A 22042-nucleotide genomic window follows, 5' to 3' on the forward strand; every position below is an offset into this window, starting at 1 on the left:
CTGTCATCGGCTCACTTCCTCCATCGGCTCTGTCGGTTCTCCCCCTCTTCTGACCGTCAGACACTGGACTGGACATTCTGTGAGTCACCTTCCCCGCAATTTAGTTTAGTTTATGTTTAGCTTACCTCGGCCTTCGGGTCCGCCCTTTGTTTAGTTTAGTTTAGTTTTTTTCCTCCCCGTTATTTCCCTCCGGTTTTCTTTATTAAGAGTTTTTTTTCCCCTGTTCAAAAATATTCTTATGTTCATTAAATCATTATTAATTTCACCACCCTGTCTATGCATGTTGCTTGGGTTCACACGCCAGTCCATGACAATGAGTAGTTCAAAAACTGCTGGAAAGTGGAAAATCTGACAATTCTTTCAAATTTATAGTTTCTGCCTCTGATAAATGATGCCATTTACTCTTTGTTTCTGTAAATATAACACTTTTTTCAATCTGCTGGCAGGTTTTGTTTTCTGGTGAACTTTGTCAGTTTGTGCAGTAAACATGTAATACTACCCAAGAACTGTTTTTAAAACTAAGCTATAGACATTTTAAATTTAGAAGTAGCAGTCACACCAATTTTGTTTGTGGTTATTGGGAAGAAAAATCAGCGGCAGGCATTCTTTTTGTTGTCGGTAACATCAGATGATATTACAACAGCACTGGAGGTCTTTGGCAGTTATGACTTTGACGTGCCACTTACGCAGTTCATCTCACGTAGTTTGTTCTTGTTGAAGTTAACAACTATGATCTGCTGCCTTCACGAAAAAGTTTGATTAGCAGCAGCACACCGCTACAGTCTGATGTTCAGTAGAAAATCCACAGGCAGTAATTTGCACCTAATTAGATGTGTTTTCTTTACTGCCCTGCTGAACGTTGAACTGCTTTACTTAGGGTGCTTTCACACATACGCATTTTGGTCCGCTTAAAGCGGACTGGAGTCCGCAACGCCAGCAAGTACGGTTCGTTTGGGCTGGTGTGAAAGCAGACCAGATGTTTTTGGTGCGGAGTAAAGAACCGGACCGAGACCACCTTCGAGAGGTGGTCTCGGTCCGCTTCTATGTGAACTCCAGTTCGGTTCGCTCCTGGTGAGAACACAAACCTGTCTCCATTCGGACCGGCTTGATGGCGCAGCAGACGTTTTGGTCTACGGGAGCTTCCGTAGCAACCTGCACGGGGAATTTTGGGATAACAATAACGTCTTGCAATGCATCTTCTCCGTGCCAAAAACAACTGTGTAATGTTCTCGTACCGAATGCGAGCTTCATGCTGGAACAACAGCAGTATTTGTGCTTGCTGCATAAAGCAGTGATACGAATATATGGCAACAAGAAGGAACAGGAGAACATAGTTCATTGTTTACGAATAAACCTCGATCCATGGAATAAACACAGCCTGTTGTTTTCTTCTGGGATTTTTCCCTCTTCACATGCTGTGCCAATCAGCGTTCACCTACGTCATTATTTTTGTGAACCGCCAAACGACTGGGGGGAGATATAACATTCATCGTAATTGGTTCAACTGCGAAAACACTGGTGTGAATGCGAACCGAACCAGTTGAAATTAGCAACATTGTAACAACTTTTGGGTCCAAACGAACCACTCTAACGGACTAACAGGTGTGAAAGCACCCTTAAGTACAATGCGTCCGTATGTGTGTGAGAGAGATAAACATCAGGAGTTGTCGAGTTGCGACCCTCCGCCTCTTCATTTACTTCCCGCTAAGTCTTCATTAAACTATCTGATTTGGTTACCAATAACTGGAGCTTAATTAGCAGAATTAGATTTTCACAGTTGGGTGTAATGGCAGCCGTCGGTGAGCACTTCTTATGGACAGAGAGGAGCGAGGTGCTCTGCAGTTAGCTGCAGAAAGTTTCAGCAGACCAAAGGAAAGTATTGGAGGACTAGACTGTGATCTCCACTTCTGACTTCTTTTTATGCCTCCTGCTGTTATCAGAGGGAGTTCTGGTTTTAGAGCATCTCCAGTTCACCACATAGACTAATCGCCAAGCAGACAGATGACTTTCAAGGACTAATTCAAGATTAGATGGAAAGAAGCTCTTCTAATTGCTGCTATATATATTGAACTATCCGTCAATAGGTGCGTGTGCATGTGGAAGTTTCTGTCAAGCAGGAACACAATGAGTAAAGCACCTGATGATTATTGAGAATGTAGGAACATCGCTTGGTCTTTGGAATTCCAGAGGAGATGACACACTCAGATAAGAACTCACTCTCTTAGGATGGGGGTCTAGGACCCACATCAAACTGTCATTTTGGACAGGCCCAGAACTCTCTCCTCCTTCCACAGAAAAACACCCCAGTTTCTGGAGGAAAATTGGAATACATGCATTTCTTTGTGTGCTTTCATTTACAGTAAAGGACATTCAGACCTCCTGCAGAGGGATGGAGTTCCCTGCAGAACTTTGACACCTTGAAAGACAATGACTCTCACTTTATGCTGTGAATGTTTTTTGTTTTTTTAATCAACTCTCGTGCTAAAATCTTACTTCCCCCCTCAGGAATGTCATCTCTGCCTCCTCTTAGTAGGATCAGATAAGACAGGTCGTAACATTTTACAACCACTCCTGGAGACTGATACCAACTTAAGGAACTTAACTGAAACAGAACATCCTCAAAATTCGTATTTCTAAGATGTATTTTATGGTTTCAGGTTTACCAAAGTTACAGAAAGGACTTCACCTATAACATATTCAAAAATTGTGCTTTTATATAGAATAGAACCCAAGTTAATGAAATTTCTTGTTTAATCCAATTTCTTCCACAGTCCCACAGTGCCCCCTACCGACAGCAGAGAACACAGTAATGTCAGAATGAATTCCTGATATTAATTGTGAATTCTTGTGTTATTCAGGTTGGAAAAGGTGAAAACTGTGTTATTCATTACCATATGTATGACATGTTATCATATCTTCAGTGAGACATGTATTTTTAGTATATAGAGCACATTCACATATAGTTTTATTGAATTAAATAACTAACATATTTGTTAGTTTGTATAATCGGGCATGTGTGCACTTTTGCTTAACGGGATTATGGTGAGGAATAAACAGATCACGTTTGCGCGTTTAATATCATATTTCAATCCATTCTTGATCATCTCTCATCCCTCTCCCCTGAAGACAAAGAAGGGATCAGATTACTAGGAAAAATCGCGTGAAAGTTCTTTCCTCCGCCTACGGGCCTCCTGGCCAGATAAAGGCCGGACAGCGCCCCTGCTCGCTCTCTTCCTTTTGTCCTCTCTCTCTGAGGTGCTCCACGGCGGAGCCTCTCATATTCTTGTCTAAGATGCGTTCTTTTCTCTAGCTCCTGAAGTTTCTTTGTTCCAGAGTTTGGTCTCTGGTAACTAGTTATCCATTTTTGTAATTTAAGTTAGACATTTTTGCTCACTTTTAACATAAGCCTGAACTTATTTATTTTCCTTGAGCCGTGATTTTGACAAGAACTGATTAAGAACCAGTTTTCAATTTTTTCTAAGTATTGCGGTGGCTCCAGTCAACATCCGTTCTTTTTACTTGGCCAACGCCTGCTAAATTAGAACAGGAGCCATCATTTTTAATCAAGTGACTCTTTCATCAACCCAAGAAGAAGATTGGTACACCGGCTCCCTCAGCTGATAACCCCAGAGATCTGCTGGCCCAGATCCACTTGTGCCGAACCGAACTCCCACGGCAGGACGTCAATGTGTTGCCATAAAGACGATACCACGCTCCGGAACCAGCGAAGTCCAGGTGTTGTAAAGACGTCACCGGCCCGCACGTCCCAGCCAGGAGGAGACTCTGAGTGACATTTCTACTGACAGTAACAGACCAGCTGAGCTTTCTCCTTTCTGATTAGGGTTTATGTCACTAACCACTTGATTACCTAAATTCAGCCACTCCGTTTATTCTTTTACGTATCGATCGTAGTCCAAATTACCGTTTCATTGAGTCAGGTCGTCCGCTATCTGGCTTCTGTCACCATAATCCTCATCTTTTAATATGCCGATTTGAATCTGATCTACACACACCCACACACACAATCCCACATACACACACACACACCCACACACACACAATCCCACATACACACGCACCCACACACACAATCCCACATACACACACACCCACACACACAATCCCACATACACACACACCCACACACACAATCCCACATACACCCACACCCACACACACAATCCCACATACACACGCACGCACACACACACACACACTCATATTCACATACTTGTATTCACGCACGTGCACACGTCATATTTCTCACTGTACATAGCTTACTGTATTGTTTTGGTAGAATAGTAAATAAATGTTTTCACTTAAGACCAATCCACCGTCTTGTGCGTTTTCTGGGTGTGAGAAATGAGGTCAATTTCAACCGAGAATTCTGGACTGTCAGATGTTAGACTGATCAACTAGCCTTGCCGCGCTAGACCCATGCTCTGAAGACACAAGGGTCTAGGCGCGCTCGACAGGGAGGGAGGCGGGCTTAAAGGTTGTCTATCAAATCACTCTGCAGCAATCAGAGGATGCGGTAGTTCGGTAAAGCCTTATTTATACAGTCAATGGGTGAAGCTCAAGTATATTACAGACATGTTAACAGAAAGATTATTCAGAGTCGGTGCTAATGGAGCTCAACGACTGTTGTCGTTTTTGTTGTCGACCCTGGCAGAGAATTAAATTCGTTGCCGTGGGTTGTCTAGCGCGGCTAGGCTAGTTGTTTCTGTCAGAATTATCGCGCCTCTGTCGTCACTTAGTTACGCCCGCCTTCTGACTCTACACTTCATGGTGATTCGTCCGGCCAGTTTTAGGAGCATCCAACCTTGAGCCTGATGGAGGGTAACTAGACCCACCCTGGCAGAGAATTAAATTCGTTGCCGTGAGTTGTCTAGCACGGCTAGGCTACTAATCGACTGTATTTCGACAGGAATCTCCCTGAGATTCTGCACAAATTATTAATTTCCCTGGATAATCCAGGGTCGTGCTCCTTTTATCTAACGAGTGCAAAACATAGTTTCCCTACAAGAAAGTTACAATTTTTTTCCATTGCTAACACGCATTGGTCGAAACTGAAGTCACATGTTCAAAACTCTTAACACAGTCTGCAAAACAGCAGTCCGTGTGGACTGAACTGTGAATCACTTTCCATTGCTATCACACACAATGCATTCAGTGACCAGTCACCAAAATTCATGAACTCTTTTCTCAGCTACTAGTTCACCACCTGCAAAACACTAGACTTTTACAGCACATTTTTCAAATGCTAACACACTGTGTTCAAAACAGTTAAAACCACAATCAAAACAGAATGATGGGGGGGGGGATTTCTGCTGCAGCCACATTGAAATCTATAGAAAGTCATATCAAAATATTGACAATAAAAATAAATAAAAAGATTATCTAATTCCAAACACAGCTGAGTGTAGTTGTCAGCTGAAAACCGATTCAGGTGATCTGTGTTTGGCCTCATCAGAAATCATATGAAAGCAGACACTCAAAAAGGTTCTACCCACAGTGCATCATGAGAGAAGACATCAGATGTGTCGTGGATGGAAACGTGGCCAAATGCAGACGACAGGTGTGAATCTTACAGTATACATGTACATGTTGTTTTTTGACTTTTATCTCTTGATTTCTATTCTGCCCCCTGAATTCTGAGATTCTGCTTTTTTTTTTTTTGTTTGCAGTAAACTTTCTATTTTTGTAAGGTCCCAAAGTACCTATGCAAAGGCACAGAGAAAATACGTCAATGTTGTTGAAGTAAACTGCTGCATTCCCGATTCATTCTTGTTGCAATATATTACAATAATTTAGAAAACTCAAAGTACAAAGATCTTATTTTATAATAAAATACTGATTTATCTAAAAAGAAATCATTCAAACTTGAAAGATTACAATTTATTTCATGTAATGCTCTCTGTTGTTAGTATTTTGCAGTTCAGTGTCCTAAGACTGACAGCATTTGTTTCCAAAGTGAGACTATTTGCTAGTGTTGTGGTTGAATGAGCTTATTTAAGACATGTATGAAGTGTTTTGTTGGTGAGAAACAGTTTTGGGGACAAGATTTACTGTTTAGCTGAGATACATGGTGGAAATGCAGGCTATGTTAAGAGTTTTGAACATGTGACTTCAGTTTGGACCAATGCGTGTTAGCAATTGAAAAAAAACTGTAAATGGAAAACTATGCAGGAACCTATTTAACAAAAATAACATTTCTGTAGTTTACTCTAAGTTCCACATTTAAGTTCAAATGTTCTTTGTCAGTTCAGTTAAACATGGTGTTATAGATTCATGCTTTCACGTATCTATAATACTGGATTGTTGATGATTGAAAATCGATGGATTGTTACATTCCTGGTTAATGTGGTAAACATGTATTCTAACCAGCAGGATATTTCCTCCTAAACAACCTCCCAGATGTGCCAGCGTAGCTATAGAACAGCTGTTTTATTGCGTTGGCCTAATAATTAGGCTAAATAACTGTTTAGTTTTCACTTTATTGATGCAATCTGCAGACAGTTTGTGTTGGTGAGAGGTTGTCATTTCAATGTGCTTCCTACCTTGAATAAAATACTCTTCTGACAAAACCAATTTTTGCTAAAATACAAGAAATATTCAAATTTGCTACCAGTTGCTCTTTTTTTCTGTCCCTCTTTTTTGAGGAGGATGATGATATAAATTTTCTTAATGGTGCTTACAAAGCTCTGACAGACTGACATTTTTTCCAACTGCAGCTGTCAGTGAATGCAACACCAGGCCAATATCAACTGTCAGAAAGTGAGATGTGGGCACTAATTCTGAGTTCTGATGTTACCTTTTGTCATGTGTGTTCATCAGATTGCAGTGTGATTTGGTTCATGCTGAATTTCACATCCCTGCCAGTTATGTTCAATAAAGTTTTAGTGAATTTAAAGAGGGCCCACTGCGACAGACTGGCGGCCTGTCCAGGGTGTCCCCTGCCTTCGCCCGAGTCAGCTGAGATAGGCTCCAGCACCCGCCGCGACCCTAGTGAGGATAAAGCGGTGTATAGAGAATGGATGGATGGATGGAAAGAGGGCCTAGTTTTTCCAGACACCGACTGTCTGAGTGTCTGTTGAGGTTTTCCTGCAGGACGTTGAAGGAGGAGGTGATTGCGTCTGAAAGGGAGAGTACGACCAGAGAAAGGTCACAGACTAAGCAGTTTATGAGAATTCTTCCTCCTCACTTGTTGCAGTGAATAAAGCCTGATCCCACACTCACACTGCAGATTATGGAGAGTTTTTTGTTTGAGCGGACATTTCCCGCTGCTCAGGTCTAAATTCTCAGCTCAGCTCCATAGAAAATCCTCTTTACTGCATTTGTCTACCTGTCTCTCTGGCTGTTAAGTGTCTGAGCGTCAAGCCGGAGAATTTGGTGGAGGACAACTTTGAACTGGATGTTTAATTAAGTGACACCGATTCTGATAAGCATTTATAACGGTTGTCTATGGAACAAAAATGCCTTTTAGTCTTTGGTTCCAGCTTAAATGCATATTTTTACTTCGCTATTTTGGAATCTGGCATCTTCTGATGGACAGTTTTTTGATATTTTATCTACTATCTGGCAAATAAGTTTTAGTTTTAGGTCTAAATACTGGAAAAGACATCTGCTGGTTGCACATTTGTCTGTAACTGAATCCTACATGAATGCACAGTTGATTATACAGTAAATCTGAGAAATCAGTCTCACTGGAGATATCGGACAAAAATCAATCCGTCTTATTTATTTTTAATCATTTTTTAGTATTGTTCCAGGTATTTTAGTCTTGACGAGTAAACACTGAGAAACTACAAGATAGTACAAAGGAGAGGAAACTGCAGTTACATGGTTGGAACCAGTAGTTTGGGTGTTTTTTTACATACTGTGGGCTCAATTTCCTCAAAAATGTAAAGGCCTGGTCCTCTATGTAAACTTCGCAACTCCGGAAGGAAGAAGAGACAACTCAAACAATTCTAGTTTAATTAAGGGACAGTGGGCATTTTTCATTATTTTCTGATGTTTTACTGTATAGACTCTCTGGTAAATAAGTTTAAGCTTTAGCCCTAAATACTGTAAAATATATCTGCTAGGTGTATATCGGGTTCTTTATTTAATTGGCAGCAGCATCCTCCATGCATGCACAGTTGATTATACTGTAAAGATAATCAGATGTGATCAGTCTCCTTCCATCCATTCTCTATACACCGCTTTATCCTCAGTAGGGTCGCGATGTGGGCTGGAGCCTATCCCAGCTGACTTGGGCGAAGGCAGGGGACACCCTGGACAGGTCGCCAGTCTGTCGCAGGGCTACACATACAAAGAATCACGCTCACATTCACACCTATGGGCAGTTTAGAGTAATCAGTTAACCTCAGCATATTTTTGGACTGTGGGAGGAAGCCGGAGTACCCGGAGAAAACCCACGCATGCACAGGGAGAACATGGAAACTCCATGCAGAAAGAGCCCACCCCGGGATTTGAACCGGGGATCTTCTTGCTGCAAGGCAAAAGTGCTAACCACTATACCACTGTGCAGCCCACCCTGTGATCAGTCTGTCCAATTTTATTATTTTTTGGTTGATTATTTCAGGTATTTTAGTCAACAAAGATGTTGAGAAACTGCAATTGTATCTTCTCACAACAGTAGTTTCTGGCCTTTTTTTTTGCTCCTGTTACATTTTTACTCACTGTGGGCTCATTTTTCTTGAAACTACAAAGTTCTGCTCCTCTATGGAAACAGAAGGCCATGGCAGGTGGCAGGAAGTAAAGAAAATTAAAACAATTTTGAACCTGATGTTGTTTGAAGTGACACTGGCTCTGATAAGCATTTATAACTGCTGTTTATGAAATAAAATGCCTTTTAGTCTTTGGTTCCAGCTTAAATCCATATTTTGTCTTTGTCACTATGGACTCTGGCATCTTCTGATGGACATTTTTCAGTATTATCTGATATTTTGGAGACTATCTGGTAAATAAATTTTACTTTTAATTCTAAATACCATAAAATACATCTGTTGGATGATGTTTGTCAATTTCTGCATTTGACTTTAATCAGCAGTAACATCCTGCATAAACACATAGTGTTAGTTTTAGTATTAGTATTAGTGGTGGGATGCGATTAAAAAAATTAATTGAATTAATTACAGGCTTTGCAATTAATTAATCACAATTTACATTTTTGTCAAATAGCAATATTTGACACAATAGGTAAAGTTTTTCAATTCAAATAAATTTTGGTTGACAGCTGAATCAATGAATAGACATATACATGCTTATAATTTAAAATTTATAAGAGCAATAAAAATGAGACGAATAAAATGGGGCATATAGAAAAAAGTGATTCTAATTATTAGAGACCTAGATTTAGTTAAGTTTTTCCATTGTATGGCAAATAACATAAACCTAAGTAGTTCAAGGACCTTCAAAAAGTTGAAAATCCATATATTCATTCTGTTTTCATCTTTTCTGGGTCTGATAAATGGCGTCATTTTGATTGTTCTTTATTTTTTTAGGAATATACATTTTTATTTATAAACAAAAGTATTTTTTCCATAAACTAAAAGTTTATAATTAAGCTATTAAAAGACAGACATTTTTGTGGTTTAAGTTATTACTTGGAGGAGTAATAATTTAAACCACAAAAATGTCTGTTTCATTTATACTTATCTGCGTTTTTCATCTGTCTGCTATATTCACAGATTACTGCACACTCAAAGTACAATTATAGCCATTATATTCAACATTTTGAGACTTTTTGTAAACTCAAGCACTTTCAGTGTCTTCTAATGTGGTCGACTATTATATGGAATGGCTACACCGCTAGCCATTAGCAGGACCATCGTAGCTAACATTTGGTCTGGTGCTAACAGCAGCATGTTTTGCAATGAGATGATGCTGTCAGCTTGAAGTGCTGCTGTGATAAGAAAAGTCTTTGTAGCACAATTTGCACACAACCACATTCACAAAATATTGATAGCCAGCTAACATTACATAAAATGTCAGTACCTTCAGTTAATTGGACCCGGTGCCCACTCAGTGTCGCACATGAGTAAACTATTGATAAAATTAAGCTAATATCTACGCTCCATGATGTAGCTGCTGACAGCGTCTTCAGATGAGCATGTTCAAATATATGTGTATGTGTGTGTGTGTGTATAGGGGTTTAGGATCTTTAATTAACGGTGCATATTTCAATATTTTCTTAGGTTTTATGGACTACCTGGAAAATAAGTTTTTACTTTATGCCCTAAATACTATAAAATACATGCATGTTTGTCAAGTTCTGCATTTTAATCAGCATGTTTTTTCTGTATATATAAGGAGATGTGATCAGTCTTTCAAGTGAATAATCATTCCCTCTTGTTTAATTTTTGTTCATTTTGTTTGTCTTTACCAGCCAACCCGGTCTCACGGGGATTCGTGAAACTGTCACGTAAATTTTTGTTTCGGTTTCGTGCGCACCAACACGATTTCGTCATGTTTTTCGTGCCGCTCACCACGAAATGTTTTTCGTGTTGCTCACAACGAAACCCGCTGTGGTAATCACATCTGAAAGTGGTTTATACTGGCGGATTCATGACGATCTAAGCTGTCCATCGGCGTATACTGCTTGTGTGTTCGCGTTTGCGGCCGTCGGACATTCTTTAAATTCCTATGCAAATTGGTAAGTGTACCACCGGGTTATGGTTAGGGTTATGGTTAGGTTATGGTTAGATTATGATTAGGTTATGGTTAGGGTTATGGTTAATGACGATGTCATGCAAAATATAGCGTTGGATTCGCCACAGTTTTACTTTAAAAATATAATATACCCATTCGTTTGAAATACGTTCTGAGTGGCACGAAAAGTCCGCCGTTTAAAATACATTGGTGTGCATTTCGTGGTGAGTGGCACGAAAAACATGACGAAATCGTGTTGGAAACAAAAAATTACGTGACAGTTTCACGAATCCTCGTGAGATCGGGCTGTACCAGCAAACAGGGAGAAAATGCAAGCAAGAGGGAGGGAGATGACACCTCAGAGATTTAGGAAAACTGCAGTTACATGGGCTAGCATCAGTAGTTTCAGTGCTTTTCTTTGCTCCTGTCACATTTTTGCTCACTGTAGGCCCATTTTCACTGAAATATAAAGGCCTGCACCTCTGTGGACACAGAACAAGCATGGCAAGAAGTAGAGTAAATTCAAAAGCTTTGAACTGGATGTTTCCTTATGTGATGATGGGTATTTTTTCAGTGTTTTCAGATATTTTATAAACAATCTGGCAAATGGCTTTCAGTTTTAGCCCTAAATACTGTAAAACACATCTGCTGGATGGATGTTTGTTGAGGTCTGCATTTTAATCAACAGCAGCACCCTGCATGAATTTATAGTTGGTTGGTATTTCTGTATATATGAGCAGATGTGATCAGTCTCACTGCAGAATAATAATCAATCCCCCTTTTATTCATTTTTGCTGCTCTGCGTGAACGTGAAGGAAACAGCAGCCATATTACGGCAGTTGACGCCACAAGAGGGAAGTCTGAGCTGCTCCTTCAGGTTGCCGTAGAAACCAACTAGGGCTATTTGTTCCAATTTGCTCTGTGGCATTGAGATCAAAAAGCTTGGAATCAAACGTGCTCTCTGCATATTAGCATCCATGTTTGATTCAACACTGCGAGGCATCCACTCGCCTCATTTACATCGATATTGTTCATTTACAGTCAAACATGTTTTCTGTGCGATTCAAGTCTTTTTAAAATGTTATGTGGGGTTTAGGGTTTAATATGTTTGAACTACGTTGAACTCTGTGGTTTGTTATTGTCCAGTTAGGCCTCTGGTTGATGTAAAGGCACCTCACAGGTCCTTATTTTCCTCCATCTCACCCCCCAAAAAACCCAGTGAAATCTGAGTTTAAATGCTATTCCTGCTCTGCCTTCCCACTTCATTGAAAAGTCGGCGGTTTGTTTACGGGAGCGCCGGCAGTCCTTTGTGACTCGGCGCTTTGCTTATGAGAAGGAGGCGAGCAGCTAGTGAAAGACTCACCCTTCCCCCATTTCTCTATCTTCGTCTAGAACCAATTTGAAAAGGACAGATGGCCCTCTAAGCCCCATCCCTCCACCTCAGTGATGCTTAGCTGGTGAGTACAATTTAATGTTTTGCAGAACTTTTGTGCCACTTTTCATGCACTTCTTCAGTTGGCTCCTTCCACATCTTTTACCTAAGTTTCTACTTTGTATTTGTTGCGCAGTTCATATCACTTTTTCCCTCTTCTCTCTCTGGTGGTGTGGATAGCAATTATTTTCTATTCTCTCTATTCAGTGTATTTCTTCCTCACACCCCCCACGTTTTTGTGGCCTTTGTAGTAAAAGTAAGTCTTTTTTTTTGGTGAAAGCCCTTTATTCTGGCTGATTTGAAAAGCAGTATGGTAGTGGAGGCAAAGGATAAGCAGGAGAGGTGGTTGATCGGGTGGAGGGGGCTTCATACAAGCTGCTAATAGATGAGGTTTACCTCTGCATCCCCCTCCACCTCCACCCCCGTCTCTTTCACTTGCTGTGTGAAAGCAAATCATGAATCTCTCCTGTCGCAGACAGCCTTGAGCCTAATTTACGCCAGTGAAATCATTATACGTGTGATGCGAGCGAACAATCACCTTGTGAAATTACCTCCAACCAGAGCAGACGGGAGCCTCAGTCAGACCGTTTGCATGCTCGTTATTAGTTTGACTGTAGCAAGAGAAAGGAAAATACTCATTATTACGTCCTTCAACACTTAAGGTTTGAAGGGTTTTCTCTGTATTTTTTCACATTGGTTGAAAGGTTTTCTAGCAAACTTGGAGAAAATGCAAGAGTGAGGAATATTCAGGGAATCGCATGTAGCACCTTAACCCTCTGAATTCAAAGCAGTTTTTAGTTCCTGTCACAGTTTTACAGTTTATTTCCTACTTATCTCCTGTCTGCTCTGTGTAAATACTGCCTGCTAGTCAGCTGAGAAATCTCTGAATTTTTGTCACGTGATTGTTATTTGCAGTTCATGGCTTCTTGGTAAACCTGTTGGCACATTTTGAGGTTCAGAGGATTAATTTTAGGTAACAAAACTTTGTGATCAAGTTTAGGAAAATGTCGTTGGTGGTGAGTACCGTCCCATCTGATATATGATTGATTGAATGACAAGGAGTGATAGTAAAGTTGTAAAATAAATGGCAAAGTTATGCTTATTTTGAAACACATTTTTTATGATTCAGATCTCGAATCATTAAAAATGTATTGTAAAGTTCATCCACACGAGTAGGAAAACAAAAAAAGGGGTCAGTCAGTGGCCGGTTTGCAGGCTGCGTGCAGGTTCTGTAAAAACTGAACACATCCTCAGACCTTTGGCTGGTCAAAGATAGTAATTCAAAAGTCCATTCAGGGTGATGATGAAAGTTATCAGCCTTCTCCCCCCCGAAAAAATAAAAAAATAAATCACCTTATTCTATGCGCACAAATCTTAATCTCCCTCTGAAATTAACAACGAATCCTTAATTTTCTCAGATTTTCCCTACAAAGCATCAATTTTTCTTTTTTTGCACTCATGACCCTGCTTTGTCCGCCGACACATTTGTGTGACATCATAAACAAATCCAGCAGAAAATAGGTTCAAACCCTCAAAACGTCAGCAAGAATACAGTTTAATTGCATTGGCACATACAATGACGATACTGTACTCCTAAAACTTAATTTTTTTATATCACTGAATTATTTTTCTATATTCAAAAAGTGAATGTTTGTTTTTTTAAATAGAAACTTCAAAAGCTGAGCCATAGCTATACTGTATGTTTGTTTGGTGTGTTGTGGTAACCAAATAAATTACTATATTACAAATTCTTTTGCTTTGTTTTGTTGTGGAAGGAATCAGATATTTTCAGAACTTTTGGGTTATAATGGTTAATACTAATAGTTAGGGAGTGAACACTTGTTTGGTTAACCTAGTTGTCTCCCCGTGATTATGGTTTTGAGGACTTTATTGGTCAGATTTTAAGTTTATACCTTCTACTACAAGAAGAGGTCGGAAGTAATAATGATTTTTTTTTCCAGAAACAGTTTTACAGGAAATTAGCTTCCTTTTTATTTTGTCTTGTTATGTTAATAGTTGCTGGGAAGTTTGTGATAGGTGACAAACACTAACAAATTTGAGAATTTTTAAGGGAAGTGCTTTTCTTCTTTTCACCAATAAATATAAGCCAAACAACTCATGAAATCAGTCATCAGTGTCATCGGTCTGTGATTTAAGCATTCATTTATCAAGGATCTTATACTGAAATGCCATTCTTAAGACTTTATGCAGATTGATAGATCACCCACATTATTATCTTCCTTTAGGAGATTATGTTTATAGCCATGATCAAACATAATTTCTGAATCCATTGTCATCCCAGATAGCAAACTATGGGTGAATCAATGTTGAATCTATGTTGAGACCTAACATAGAAATTATACAGAAAGCGCAAGGTTGATAAAATGTTGAGTCAACGTTTGCTTTTCAACCATAAATCACACTTTACCCAGATAGCAAAAGATGTTAAATCAATGTTGAATTAGGGTTAAGAAGGTTGAATTGTGGTTATGGTTGAAGATTGATGGATGGATCAACGTTGATTCAACAACATTTTGTCAACATTGAAGTTTGTGTTTAAAAGATGCCATTGAATCTACATTGTATTTTGGTTTAATTAAAATGTTTGACAGGTCAATTTTTAATTAATGTTGAATCTATGTTTGCAAACATGTAATCTATGTAAGCAAACGTTGACTCAACATTTTATCAACCTTGCACTTTCTGTATAATTTCTACGTTAGGTCTCAACATAGATTCACCCATAGTTTGCTATCTGGGATATGTTGTTTCACTTTAATTTTTTTTTACCTTTTCAGCTGTATACTGATCAGTTGAGTAACCTTTGCCAAGCGTACACTGCATTTTAAACATTTTGAAGCCAAGTTACCCAACCCATAAACCTCACAAAACAAGGCAATGAAATGTTATTATACCTTCAAATAACCTTTAGATTTATCTGCTGCAGATCACTGGTTGCCATATGCCATCTCCTATTAGGTTTATTTCAAATCTGATGAGATGAAGATCAACTTTATCACAAATAGAGTAAATCTTCAGCCTTGTCACCTGATCATGAATAAACACCGACTGTTTTCTTCTTCTGTCTGAGCTGCAACATTTAGCTCAACCAATAAACTTAGACTGCAAAAAACTAAACTAAAGACCTTCCAGACCTCAAACCAATTCATCAAGAAAAATACAGACCACTTTTACTCCAATCTTCCCCCACTTCTTTCTCTGTGTTTAATATCCCTGAAGGCTTGCCCTGGCATTTGCTTGTGTTCTGTTCTCCCTTTTGCTCACAAATCGCCTCCTTCTCACCTACTCTGCTCACTTCAATTTGTGGCCTTGATATGTTTCCCAGATATGTGTCATTGGAGTAGAGCAGCAGTGAAGAAGCTCCGCTGGGTTTGTTTTTGGTCCCGGAGCTCCTCGAGATCAGGGGCTGTAGTCGAGGTTGGCATGTCGTCTCCTCCAGTCCCACTGCTGTTTGCTGATATTTAGTTCAGAATGACAATAAGGCCGGAAGAAAACAAGATCCTTTCAGGCCAATGAGAGAGAGTGAGAGACCTATCTAGTGGGGGACAGGGGACTCATCCCTGGATGGGGATTCTCTTTAAAGGATTCTGTTTGTGGCCCCTCGGGCCGAATTAAGGGAGCGTCATTATCCCTGGCAAATTACCACGCTCCCTTTGTGGTCCAGCCATGGTACATTAGGGTGTGTTAAAACGTGGCCGAGCCGTGCCCATTCAGCTCACAAAAAGAGGGGCCGCTGGCAGATCCTTGGCCCGACTCACAGAAGAGGCATTCACACCATCGGGGGGATGGTGACGCTGATGGAGGGCTTCTCCTGAGATGAGTAAAAACTCACTCGGGCCAACGCCGCTCTGACCATCTTACAACACGCTGCCAGCTCATGATGTCATCATTTGGCCTCTTTCAGAGTTTGATCAGCTGGATGTGATGGAGACTCATGACCATTTCCACGCCAATTAGCGTACTTTGTCAGACCTGCATGTGTTCATCCATTACCTGAACCAGGATTTCTTTCAGTCCGCTAATTTCTAATTAACTGTGTAGCAATGAAACATTAGCTTGCAGCAAATGAAGAATAAACAAATCTTTTTTTTTTTTTTTTAAGTCTTAACCTTAAAAAAAGGCTGCAGCTGCTGTCAGATCTTTGTCTTATCTGGTAAAGTATAATACTGGACAAAATTTTCTGTATATTACTCAAGGAAGAAGGAAAGGAAAAGAAGAGTTCGGGTTATATTATTGGTTTATTATAGATGTCAAATTTATGACAAACCAACAGAAGTAGTTAAATTAATGTAAAACAGCCTGGTTTGTTCTTGCAACTGCTTTTTTGTATGTTTTTTTTAAACACAGTGAGCATTTTGTTTCCTCTTGATGCCATCAATGACGTTTGACTGCAGTCGAGTGATTAAACAATTACAGTCAACAGAAAAACGTGAAATTTGATTTGATAATGATTTAAACAACTCTTGAGCAAAAATTTTCTTCGGTTGCACCTTTTGAAATGAGAAGATTTTCTATTTTATGTCATTGTAAACTAAAAATCTTAAGCCTCACCTTGAGTTTTGGTCTGAGCATTTTAACCCTTTTTCTGTGGTCTTGTAGATTTTTAATTATTCAATGCAGAAATAATAAATTAATTTATGATAAATCTAACAGTTAGTTGCACTCTAGTGACCTTTCTTTCTTAATTCATCCATTCAACCTTCATTGAAACTCGTAGTACATAATCTGATTTAATAAACCTCTTTTTCAGCTGAATATATCATTTCAGGTACTATGTCATGCTACAGTTTTTCTTAATTTCATGGAACTTATTTCAGTATTTAGATAAACTTGCAGTTAACTGGGAAAAATTATCTGTAATAAATTTAAAAACTTGGGCTTTAGTCTGACATTTACCTGACTGGAGACCTAAAAAGCACATATTTGACAAGACAAATGTCCAATAATAATTTTGTGAATTGCTGATTTATAAAATATTGATGCTGTGACAGACGATAATAGAACACCAAATCCACATTTTGTAGAAAGAGCCAAACTGGTTGTTACTGTCAAAAATGTTCTTGGACAACCTTCGATCCCTTTTACTGATTTATTTCCTCAGTTGGTTCAGATTAGGGATAGACCAATCATCAGTCTGGCTAATTATCGTGGTTGACATTTTTCAAATTATCGGTGTCTTTAATTTATTTGACCGATTATTGACAAATTAAAAGCTCTGCGTCAGCTCTGATGCAGCCTCCTCTCTCTGTCTTTCGTCACTCTGTGGTCTCAGAAATGTCTCTCAAGCAGAAACTAAAAAACTGAACAAGAAACACAAACCAGGAAATTAGCTTCTCTCACAGTGAAATATTAAAAAAATGGAGAAGAACAGCAGACATAACTGCAGGAGACAAACTGATCAATCCCACATAAACAGAGGAGAACGTCCTAATTTAATCACTCCTATTTCTATGGAACATATTCAGTTATAGTCATCCTTATTAATGAAGAAGTCTAGTTATGAATGACAGGTTTTCTGCTATCACATGCTGTTCAAACATTAAATTCAATGTATATCGGTTCCAAATATCGGTTATTGTCCTTTTTTGATCATCAGTAATCTGCATCAGCCCTCATAAAGCCAATATTGGTCAATCCATAATTCAAAAACATGAGAAAACTGGTCTTGCTTTAGGATGTAAAGAAATGAGCAGATGCAGTAAAGAAGAAAGAACTGGAGATGCATTGACGTTGCTTTAATGTTAAGATGACTTTGTGAATGCTGGTGTCTTGTTTATACCACTGAGAAGAAGAGAGAGTTGTAGGAGTTGATCTGAGATGAGAAGGAAGGTCAGACACTTCAGAATCTGTTGCAAAGTACTTGCAACATATAAATGTCTGCTCTGTTAGGAATGGCTTCCACGAGAAGCTTTAGTTGAAGTTCATGCTTTAATTCAAACATCAGCAGGTAGCTCAGACTGATCACAGTTGATCCTCTGGGCCTGAAACAGTTGAACCAAATTTTTTTCCCAAATGCCCATAAATTCTGAGTGCACCAAGAGCTATAACTTGTTCAAAGAAAACTAAATAAGAGGACAGCTGAAGGCACAGTAAAACTCCTAGTGTGTGAAATATTTGTTCCTGGCACTTTGCTTTTATTTATCATCTAATCAACTGCAGGCTTTACCCCAGCGATGGATGTCTCCTTCATTTTATTTTTATTTCCACGATCGGTGGAAGATTGCATTATTTTCCTACATTGTTTCCCAGCTTTATGAACTCAATCCCTCCACCGAAGTAGATGAAAGAAGGGAGGAGGTTTTTGTCCAGGGGGCCGTGGCACCAACCCCGAGCCTGTAAATCCTGCACTGATCTTTGGATCATTAAGCTGTGAGCCCTGAGTCCTTTGGTTCTTTATCACCAGGCCCGGATCCCAGGCCATAATAGAGGCTAACTGGCTAATGATTAGCTGTCTTCTGCAGCTGCTGCCAGTCTGATGGGAGGAAAACATTGAAATACTTCCTCTTTTTAATCTGACTCTTAATATCTTAAGCTATTGTCTACACAGCCCAGGGTTAATTGTTAATGTTTCATGTTTTTTCTGAAGTTATGTTGATTCAAGCTGCTGTTGATTCGTGTGTTCTAAGCTGCAACTTCTGAATAGATGTTAGATTGGGTTGTGTAAATGCGGTTGTTAATTTGACAAACAGCATTTTAGCTCCTCTTTGCTGAACAGATTGTCTTTAAACAAGCTCGACGGCACTGAGAACAGGAAGATTGGCTTCCATGAAAGACAGAGTAGCAGTGTTTTGGCTAATGATCGTCTTTTCTTCTATCAAAAATCCTTGTTTATGTTTTATTATTCAAGAACTTTGCATGCACCTAAGTGTGATGCATCTCTGGGCTTTGAAGTAAAAATGGGAAGTAATGATCATAGTCTTGCAAAGTTGATTGTGAACTGACGAGTTTTGAAAGGAGAGCTTGTAAGATAAGCTGCAGAATTATAGTTTTCTGTCAGATGTTACAGCAGCTCTATACTCTCATTTAGCAGAGGAATTGATCTACAGTCCAATGCAGAGTTTTATTTGTAGATCATGGCACCTCAGAGGGAACATTTTGCCGTCCACAGTAGTCTTTTCTTTGACTTAGAAATAAATCAGCTTCATGTTTAGAGATTTACTGAATTATGACTTGTTTCTCTCTGAGACCCTCCTGAAGAGAAATAAAAATCAAAACAAAAAATAAATCCAAGATGACTTATGCCGTCCAGTTTGAGAGCAACAGGAGAAGCTGAAGAAAAAGCTGGATGAAAATTTGAATTTGATCACTGAAACAAATTTCTGATTTTGCGCAGGCTCATTTATAAGCCAGTCAAGGTTTTCTCCTTTGAATCCTAGTGTTTTCTCAAGAGGTGATTATTTCAAACAAATAAAGATCAATAAAGTAAGAACTGGGAGTAAGAAAAAACCCAATTGAGATCAGGCTGTGATGAGAGGAAAGCTGTTTATCAGAACTCAAAGCCGTTCTCTGGTTGTTGTTGTTAACCCCTGAAAACTCATCTTACGGTTATCAGTTATATATTAAGATTTTTTTTGTTTGTTTCAATAATATAATCCTTTCATGCTGTGAAATGGTTTTGATGCAACTCTGCACCCTTGGCTTCTCTAAATGTGCAGATCTGTGTTCGCACGTTGTAAAACTACTCGATGCTTTTCTTTTTTTGTCTGCATTTTTTCTCATTGTTTAATTCCACAGAAGGGGTGTCAACACTTTATGAGATTAATGCATATTTTAGTCTTGCAGCCAAATATTTTATTATTTAGTGCATGCGTGTGACCATCACCAGCCCTCCCTGAAAGCTAAGCTGACACTCTTTATTACAATTCCCTGTTAAGAGCCAGGGAGGGCAGTGCTACACCTCAGTGGTGACGTGCAGGGAAACAAAAGGTGGACAGGACGAGATAGGATGGACAGGGACAGGAACTAGCAAGCGATGCTATTACATCTGAAGAATAAGAGGTGCTGTGTTATTCCCGACTATTAATTACCCATCAATAAGACAAACAAAAAAACACACACACAAAAAACAGAAAAACCAAACAAACAAAAAAGATAAACAAATTAATAAATAACCAGTGGTACTGAACACCATAGTTGTGGGTGTCATGTCAGTATAGAGTGGAATAGGCCAAAAGAAGATACTAGAGAAAAGGAGAGTGGGTTTAGTGTGAGTTTAGACTCTGGAGAGAGTCTCAGCATATTCTGGCGGGTCCCATCACTGCTCAACAGTGGAACTCGACAGGAGCTGGTGGGACCTGAACAAACATGCACATGCAAGTGTGAAGGACCCCGAAGCCCAGAACAGCTATCAAGGCAAGGCAGGGCCAGGCTGACAGGGTGCCCTCCCCCCTAGGCCGCAGGAGCCACGGGGCGGCACCCCCAGAGAGCAACCGGGGCCACCGTGTACCACACGGACCCCGAAGACAAGAGGGAGCAGCTACCAACACCCCCAGCACGCCAGAACCAACCCAGGCAGCCCAGGGCAGGAGGACCCACCCGCCACAGCGACATGGATGATGGTACACCCTGCCGCCCCATGGCCGTAAGGGGGCTGGATCCCACCAGAGAGGCCATAGCTGTGAAACCCACCCATTACTCCCCTATTAATACGTTTCCCGATCCCTGACGGGAAACATTATCCCAGCACCGTGATAGTGTAACCCTGAGTGTCATGTGGTGCATTAAAAGTGGGGAGGCTGGGCGAGGCGTCAACCATCCCAGACCTACTCCCAAGGTAAGTGTGTGTGGTGCATTAAAAAAAAAAAGATTGGCGAGCAGGGGAGGCAGGTAAAAGGGTGATGAGGGGGAGACAGGGCCGTATAGCCCTGCCACCCGCCCCAACACAGTGCCCATCGTTCCCGCCTCCACCTGCCCTTGGGGCCCTAACTGTTGTGTCCCTATATGTGCCTAGAGGTTGCTATTTACAGTGAGGTGTGAAAAATGTGAAGTGCACAATAAGAGGCAGTCTGGTGTGGATCCGGTCCAAGAGGACAGAGCAGTGGGGGAGACAGGTAGTAAGACCACCGGTACTGATGCAGAGGGGCCCCAGAGCCAAGAGGCAAGGGCCAGGGAGGGCCCACACGAACCAACTGGCCCAGCCAGCACAACAACCCCCGGAAGCTGCAGATCAGAGCAGCGCCCCGACAGACACCATAGCCCCAACACGGGCCAGCCGCATGCAGCACCCCACCCTGAAGGGGGGACCAGGCCGCGCCACAAGGAAGCGAGAGCCACATTCTGCCATGCCCACCAAGGAGCAGGCACGACAAGGACGCGGGGCGCCCACCCCGCAACGCCCCCAAGACCCCACCCACCCCACCGCACCCCAGGACAGCACCAGGCCCAGACGGAGGCCTCCAGCCAGCAGAAACTGGACTCCAGTGGCGGCACGCAGGCCAGGATCAAGGCCTGTGCCCAGATGAGCCAGAGCCACCCCTCCAGAGAGACCGCCCAGCCCCCATGCCAGATCCCCCGGCCGCAGAGGGCCCCAGGCCCCCTGCAGGGGAGGGAGAGGAGCGAGGAGGAGCGGGCAGGCAGGAGAGGAGGGAGGAGGAGGGAAGCGGAGCAGGAAGGGACAGGGGAGCAATGGAGGGACCGACCCACCCCAAACCCCAGGACCAGCCAGATGCCCCAGAAGAGATCAGCCGCCGACACCCCCGAGGCCCCGGGAGAGCGTGCAGACCCAGCAGGCCCAGAGCTCAAAAGGGGAGATGCCGGAGACACCCACCCCAGGGAGAGGGGCCTGAGCCACCCCGGGCACGCAGAGCCAGAGAGCAACCCCAGTAACCATAGGGAAAGGACACCACCAGTGCATGCACATGGCCTTGAAGTCCATGGTGCTATCAATCTTTGAGAGTTGGAGGGTTAATAAATTGAAATAGAGCAGAGGAAAGT

The 22042-nt window shown here is 41.0% G+C and overlaps 1 protein-coding gene across 1 annotated transcript in view; it reads left to right on the forward strand.

Annotated features, from left to right (window-relative positions):
* The window catches only part of sema5ba (sema domain, seven thrombospondin repeats (type 1 and type 1-like), transmembrane domain (TM) and short cytoplasmic domain, (semaphorin) 5Ba), a 393180-nt gene that overhangs the window by 42982 nt on the left and 328156 nt on the right, over nucleotides 1-22042 (forward strand). Inside the window, 1 exon segment of the mRNA XM_051958892.1 lies at nucleotides 12049-12113. The gene's annotated coding sequence lies outside the window, so the exon portion shown is untranslated.

Source organism: Acanthochromis polyacanthus, chromosome 14 (genome assembly GCF_021347895.1).
Source record: "Acanthochromis polyacanthus isolate Apoly-LR-REF ecotype Palm Island chromosome 14, KAUST_Apoly_ChrSc, whole genome shotgun sequence".
Classification (NCBI taxonomy): domain Eukaryota; kingdom Metazoa; phylum Chordata; class Actinopteri; family Pomacentridae; genus Acanthochromis; species Acanthochromis polyacanthus.